At 36.7% G+C, this 8,116-nt stretch overlaps 1 long non-coding RNA gene across 1 annotated transcript; it reads left to right on the top strand.

The window, feature by feature from the left end:
• Positions 1-4,456: 4,456 nt before the first annotated feature.
• On the top strand, positions 4,457-5,793 carry LOC138954985 (uncharacterized). The gene is made up of 2 exons (XR_011452044.1): positions 4,457-4,773; positions 5,057-5,793. It is a non-coding gene; the product is annotated as an uncharacterized lncRNA (long non-coding RNA).
• The last annotated feature ends 2,323 nt before the right edge of the window (positions 5,794-8,116 follow it).

Raw genomic sequence — 8,116 nt, 5'->3', positions numbered from 1 at the left:
ATGTGACCAAAATAAGGTAGTGAACCACTAAAAGTGACCATATCTCATGGTAGAAAGAGCCAATAAGCACCATTGTATTTCCTATGTCTTGAATTAACAGCTTTGTGTTTGCATGACCTTGGATGACCTTGACCTTGGGTCAAGGTCACATGTATTTTGGTAGGAAAAATGTGTAAAGCAGTTCTTAGTGTATGATGTCATTGCTAGGTTTAGTTATTTGACCTTGACCCTGAAGGTCAAGGTCATGTAAAGGTCAAGGTCAAGCATGTGAGTCGTATGGGCTTTGCCCTTCTTGTTGTTGTGTTTTCTCTGTTTTGCTGTCTGTGAATCCTGTCTTCTCCTGTATAACTCCTTAAATATATGTACCATACATCTGCCTTTCGACTGCGCAGCTTCTGAATGGCATTCTGCTGTGTTCCTCTTTTTGGGTGATTACTATTATGAATATAGTGACTTTATTGTGCAAGATTTATGTAATTATGACGGTCGACATTGAAAATGTTGGTCTCTGTGTTTGTGAAAGTACTATTTATTGTTCTCCCTATCTCTATTGTGGCAGACTGGGAGATAGCCCACATGATCCATGACAAATAATTTGGGAAATTGTGTTACCTTGTGTTCAGTGAATGTTAATGGTGTACATGACTATATGAAACGCAAGGATGTGTTAGCATATTTACGGAGCCAGAACTGTAATATTTACATTTTACAGGAGACCCATATAGAAACTGAGGCCGAAAACTTTCTTCGCTCAGCTTGGGGTTACAATGTATGGGTAGCAGGAAAAGAAACAAATAAGAATGGTGTGGTTATATTATTTAATAATAATTTTATGTATAAAATGCATAATGTTATCGGGGATGAAATTGGTTGTTATATCATTATGGATGTTGAGTTAAATGATATAAGAGTTACAATTGTTAACATATATGGTCCCAGCTGTGGAGATCACCCTGAATTTTTTGATGAAGTCATGGGTAAAGTCCGGACCATCGGAAATGACTTATTGATTATGGGTGGAGATTGGAATGTACTTTTGAATACAAAATGCACGCAATTATGTTAGTGGTGTTAATCGCCCCAAGTCAAGGTTGAAAATTAAGGATTTGATGTTACGACATGAACTGATTGATGTATGGCGAGAACTGAATCCTGAGAAAAGGAGATACACATGGCGCCGCTTTAATACTGTAAATCAAGGCCGTCTTGATTATTTCCTTTTGTCAGAAAATTTAATGAACAGACTTAATGGAGTGAATATAGGCTCGAGTTATCGATCAGACCATAGCCCAGTGTATATTTCACTTACATCTGAAGAGAAACCTAGAGGTAAACCCTATTGGAAATTTAACAACTCGTTGCGTGATAAGGAGTATGTAGATATCATTAAAAAAATTGATATTTGATAAAGAAACAGTATGCAAAGATTGATGATTTGGATGGTATTGAGAATATTTTGAATTGTGATTTACATTTAGAAATAAACGACCAGTTATTTTTGGACGTACTCCTTATGGAAATACGTGGCAAAACTATCTCATATGCCTCCTTTAAAAAGAAACAAGTCGCGTGAGGCGAAAATACAATATTTAGTCAAGTAGCTGTCGAACTCACAGAATGAAACTGAACGCAACGCAACGCAGCAAGACCGTATACTCGTAGCATCGTCACTCCACCGCCCGTGGCAAAGGCAGTGCCCGTGGAATTGACAAGAAGAGCGGGGTATTCGTTGCGCTGAGAAGGATAGCACGCTTTTCTGTACCTCTCTTCGTTTTAACTTTCTGAGCGTGTTTTTAATCCAAACATATCATATCTATATGTTTTTGGAATCAGGAACCGACAAGGAATAAGATGAAAGTGTTTTTAAATTGATTTCGAAAAAAAAAATTGATAATAATTTTTATATATTTAATTTTCAGAGCTTGATTTTAATCCAAATATAACATATTTATATGTTTTTGGAATCAGCAAATGATGGAAAATAAGATAAACGTAAATTTGGATCGTTTTATAAATTTTTATATTTTTTTTACAATTTTCAGATTTTTAATTACCAAAGTCATTAATTAATTTTTAAGCCACCACACTGAAATGCAGTACCGAAGTCCGGGCTTCGTCGAAGATTACTTGACCAAAATTTCAACCAATTTGGTTGAAAAATGAGGGCGTGACAGTGCCGCCTCAACTTTCACGAAAAGCCGGATATGACGTTATCAAAGACATTTATCAAAAAAATGAAAAAAACGTTCGGGGATTTCATACCCAGGAACTCTCATGTCAAATTTCATAAAGATCGGTCCAGTAGTTTAGTCTGAATCGCTCTACACACACACACACACACACAGACAGACAGACAGACAGACACACGCACATACACCACGACCCTCGTTTCGATTTCCCCTCGGTGTTAAAATATTTAGTCAAAACTTGACTAAATATAAAAAGAAAGAGAAAAAGAAGAACATTTATTAAGAGAAATAAATGTTTTGGAATCCAGATTTAGGGATGAAGATTTAACCACTCTTGAGGAAAAACAAAGAGTTATTGCAATTACGGGTTCATAAATGTGAAGGAATGGCTGTGAGATCAAAGGTCAAATGGGTTAATGAAGGCGAACGTGCTAGTAAGTATTTTTGTAATTTGGAAAATCGACATTTTTGTAATAAAGCAATGAATTATGTTGAAACAGATGATGGAAGGATGTTATATAATCAGGAAGATATTATGATTGAAGTTCAACAGTTTTATGATAAATTATATGCAGAAAGGAATGTAGAGGATGTTGACCTTAGTCTTTTAAATGCCTCTAAATTATCTCCAGAGGAAAGTATGATGCTTGAGGGCATAATTACAGAACCGTCGCGATATAACCTTGAACGGTTGAAAACGACGTTAAACACCAAATGAAGAAGAGGAAGAAGAAGAAGAAGAAGAAGAAGAAGAAGAAGAAGAAGAAGAAGAAGAAGAAGAAGAAGAAGAAGAAGAAGAAGAAGAAGAAGAAGAAGAAGAAGAATTACAGAAGCTGAAGCCTTAGCAGCCCTTTGCTCAATGAAAAACGATAAAAGCCCAGGTTCAGATGGATTTACTACAGAGTTTTTTTAAAATGTTTTGGAATTATATTGGTACTTTTCTTGTCCGTTCAGTAAATTGTAGTTTTCAACAAAGAGAGATGTCAATAACCCAGAGACAAGGAATAATTACATGTATCCCCAAAGATGGTAAACCTAAACAGTATTTAAAAAACTGGCGTCCTATTACAGTATTGAACACTGTGTATAAAATTGCCTCTACCTGTATTGCAAACCGACTTAAAAAAGTGTTGCCAATGTTGATACATGAAGACCAAAAGGGATTTCTCAAAGGCAGATGTATTAGTGAAAACATACGTCAACTGTTTGATACACTCGTGTACACAGAAGAGCATAATATTCCTGGTCTCTTGTTGACGATTGATTTCCAAAAAGCTTTCGATAGTATTTCTTGGTCCTTTATTGAGAAAAGTCTTAATTTTTGACTCACATGCGAAGCAAAAGTGAGTCTATGTACTCACCCGAGTCGTCCGTCCGTCCGTCCGTCCGGACGTCCGGACGTCCGGACGTCCGTCCGGAAAACTTTAACGTTGGATATTTCTTGGACACTATTCAGTCTATCAGTACCAAATTTGGCAAGATGGTGTATGATGACAAGGCCCCAAAAAACATACATAGCATCTTGACCTTGCTTCAAGGCCAAGGTCGCAGGGGCCATAAATGTTGCCTAAAACACAGCTATTTTTCACATTTTTCCCATTTCCTCTAAAGTTTTTGAGATTCAATACCTCACCTATTTATGATATATAGGGAAAAGTAAGCCCCATCTTTTGATACCAGTTTGGTTTACCTTGCTTCAAGGTCAAGGTCACAGGAGCTCTTCAAAGTTGGATTGTATACATATTTTGAAGTGACCTTGACCCTGAACTATGGAAGATAACTGTTTCAAACTTAAAAATTATGTGGGGCACATGTTATGCTTTCATCATGAGACACATTTGGTCACATATGATCAAGGTCAAGGTCACTTTGACCCTTATGAAATGTGACCAAAATAAGGTAGTGAACCACTAAAAGTGACCATATCTCATGGTAGAAAGAGCCAATAAGCACCATTGTACTTCCTATGTCTTGAATTAACAGCTTTGTGTTGCATGACCTTGGATGACCTTGACCTTCGGTAAAGGTCACATGTATTTTGGTAGGAAAAATGTGTAAAGCAGTTCTTTGTGTATGATGTCATTGCTAGGTTTAGTTATTTGACCTTGATCCTGAAGGTCAAGGTCATGTAAAGGTCAAGGTCAAGCATGTGAGTCGTATGGGCTTTGCCCTTCTTGTTTTAACTTTGGACCGCAACTCAGACAGTGGATACAGACTTTTTATAATCATATTATCACATGTGTAACTGTAAATGGCCATTATGTGACAAACGGATTTGCACATAATGTATATTGGAGTTATGTGACGCAGGTGTACAAAGTTTCATGGGCCACGAACTTTGAGTAGACACCGCACGGTGAGATGTCGTTGACGCAATGCAGTATTGTCACGTGTGGGATGTGACCAATCAGAGAGGAGTATTGGCTGAGGTGGCGTTGTATAGACATTTCACGAGCAGAACTTTAGAGACTACCGACAGGAGAAGAAGTGTCTCCTGTTAGCAAAGTTTCTCACCGGGCGCTGGGAGGTCGGTTAGACTCGTGCCGCGGTATTGAATCGGTGGATTCAACTGCTGTGTTTACAGGTATTTATTGAATTGATATTTTGCTCGGAGATATTATTTTGCTCGGAAATATTGACTTGAGAAATGACCGGGAGAGTCATGTATGAATTGGCTGAAAAGCGTGCGCTGTTGTCAGCCATTGTTGAAAAGGGAATGTTTACATGTTTTCGGAAATGAAGTCGCTTATGAGTAAGCGGGTGTATATACTGTAACCGCATAAGTTAGTTGAGGATAGTGATAAAGAATGTCAGAAAAGTTTATTCAAGTATGGAGACTTATGGTAGTTTAAACTTGTGTATTTTAGCATCCCGGGCCGAGAGGGGTCGCGGAAGTTGGGGAACGAGACGGGAGGTTCCGCCCATTACGTCCCGAGCCGTGAGCTGTGGGAGCGCAGGAGGGAGTCAGCGTGAAGCGCTGTAGAACGGGGACCCCGTCCCATTCCACCACGCGAAGACAGTTTGCGTGGGTGGGGTGGACCAGTACGTGCCACTGAATGGTGTGAGTACGACTGGCAAGAAGTAACCAGCGAGATAGCTGTGCGGAGATACGTTCCCCAAGTAAGCAAACACGAGACGTAGAGCGTTCGTGGTTTGTTGATCTGTGTGTAACAGAAGTGAATATTGACAGAAGTATTGCTTGAGACAATGACTTCGTGTGTAGTGAGACAGACAGACTCTCACAGAACAAAGCTTGAAGTGTTCTACGTGTGTGCGCGTGAATTATAGACTGCATTAGAAAGTAACATGTTTGTATTTCTGTGCAGCGAGTTTTCTGTATGTTAACAGAAATAGCACCTACTTGTTGAGTGAGAGTGATTTGTAGGATGAATGGGAAATAATATGTTTATGTTGAATTAATTATTTCAATAGAGGTGCAGGGGCAAAGGGCTATACTGTGTTCTTGTCTTTGTGCCTGGTTGGAGTGTTGTGTGTGTGTGTGAAGAACAGTTATATAGTAAACAGAGAGTAGCACGCACGATTTCTGATAGGAGTAGATATATATACATACAGACATACACACGTAAATTCCAGCCGTAACACATTATACTGGATGGTTTGAGATACACAGAGGTGTTAGACAAGGGGATGCTCTTTCACCTTATTTGTACTTAATTTGTGCAGAAATTTTGTCTTTAATGATTAGACAAAATGATAACATTAAAGGGATTAGATTAAAATAACGAGATGTTTTACTGTCGCAGTTTGCAGATGACACCACCCTTTACTTAGATGGAAGTAAGGAGTCATTTGTAGAAGCTATACGTACGCTTAAACTGTTCGCAAATATGTCTAGTTTGAATATGAATTACGATAAAACAAATGTTATTTGGATAGGTAGTAAAAAGAATTCGCATGTTAGATTTTTACAAGCTCAACATTTTTGCTGGAACCCTGGTATTTTTAAGGTTTTGGGTATACATTTTTCGGTTGATTTACAATGTATTGTTCACATTAATTATCAGGATAAATTAAAAGATATTAAAAAGATATTATATGTATGGGGAAAGAGACATCTTACCCCACTAGGTAAAATAATAGTTATTAAAACCCTTGTATTGTCAAAGATTACACATTTGTTTATGTGTCTTCCCGATCCGGATAATAACTTATTGAAAGAATTGGATAAGTTGTCATTTGATTTTTTTATGGAGTGGTAAAAGAGCAAAAATTAAAAAGACAGTAGTGTGTAAACCCCTTAAAGAAGGGGGGTTAAATATGGTGAATATTTATGTATTTTTGTCAACATTGAAGATTGATTGGATGCGAAAAGTTGTTTGTGGTGATTCATGCTTGAAGAGATTTGTTATGGATATGTATCCAGAACTAAATATTGTGAATCTGGTTGGTAGCAATTATATAAAAGTGTTGAAAAATACGGTGAAAAACAAGTTTTGGCAAGATGTGTTAAAGCATTATGAAAAGTTATATGCAAAATGTTTACCTGTTAATATTGCTGAATTTTTGTACGAATGTCTTTTTTATAATGATCGATAGCATAGTGAGAGGTAAAAGAAGCATTTATTATAAGAGTTGGCATGAAGAAGGAATTGTATATGTGAAACATTTAGTAAATTTGGTGGGTAAATATTTGAATTATCAAGAGTTTTCTGAATTATTTCCTAATGTTAAAAGTGATATTTTGTTGTATTGTGGAATTGTATCCGCTGTGAAAAGCTATCAGAAGAAATTGAATTTTAAGACATTGAATTGTCAGCATGAATCAGTGGATAGTAGAGTGTGGTCAGTGATAAAAAAAAGGAAACCATGTTGTGAAGAAGGTGTTTGTGCAGTCTAACGTTATTCCATCCGCGGTTTCAAAATGGAATAGCACCAGTGAAAGTAATATGAATTGGAAATTAATTTTTTTGAAACCCTTTCAAAGAACTGTTGATGTAAGTTTAAGGTGGTTTCAGCTGCGACTCTTACACCGGATTCTACCTTGTAATAAATATTTATATTTGTGTAAAATTAAAAATTCACCGCTTTGCACATTTTGCGGGTATTATGAAGAGACAATTTTTCACTTATTTTGGGAATGTATGATTGTTAAAACCTTCCATATCAAATTGAATAATGTATTGCACAAAGAATGTTTACATTGTGAACATTTGACTTTTTCAAAAGGATTGATAATATTTGGAAATGATGATAATGTGAACACTGATAATGTTTTATATTTGATTATTCTTTTAGGAAAATATTATATTAATAAATGTAAACTTCAGGGCTCAGTTCCGCTTTTGAAGGTTTTTTTGAAAATACTAAAACAAAGATATTACATTGAAAAGAAATTGAATCTTATCAGGAATAGAAATGTTAAATTTTTGTCAGAGTGGTTACCCTATGCGAATATATGTTAGGTTATTGACCAAGGCGAAGTGTCCATTTCAGCTTAACTTTTTCCACAGTTTAAAATTGTAGGTTTTTATAAGATTTTAGGCAAGAGTGTGTGTGTATGTCTTATGTCTGTCTGCTTCACTTATCCTCTTACCTGTCTGTCACCCTGTCCGATCTTATGGGTGTAGGGGTGTCTTGTATTTTAGTGACTTTTGACTATTGTAGGGTGGAAGTTCAAAAAGATTATATTATTTGTATTATTACTTAAGAGTATACATTATAAATGATACCACCACCATCATTACCCCCCTCTCGCCCTCTCTCTCTCTCTCTCTGTCTGTCTCTGTCTCTGTCTCTCTCCCTCCCTCTCTCTCTCTCTCTCTTTCTTTTTATCAGTATTGTAATCTGCATGTTATGTTATGCTCCGGCCTTACTTGTAGGCGAACGGTATGTTATATGTCCGTCTGTAGGTTATGTCCTAATGTTTTATATATATGTCTTGTATACTTGCCATTTACATATTTATT

This window comes from Littorina saxatilis, unplaced genomic scaffold, assembly GCF_037325665.1.
Source record: "Littorina saxatilis isolate snail1 unplaced genomic scaffold, US_GU_Lsax_2.0 scaffold_469, whole genome shotgun sequence".
Taxonomy (NCBI): Eukaryota; Metazoa; Mollusca; class Gastropoda; order Littorinimorpha; family Littorinidae; genus Littorina; species Littorina saxatilis.
This window is presented reverse-complemented; position numbering and strand designations above follow the sequence as displayed.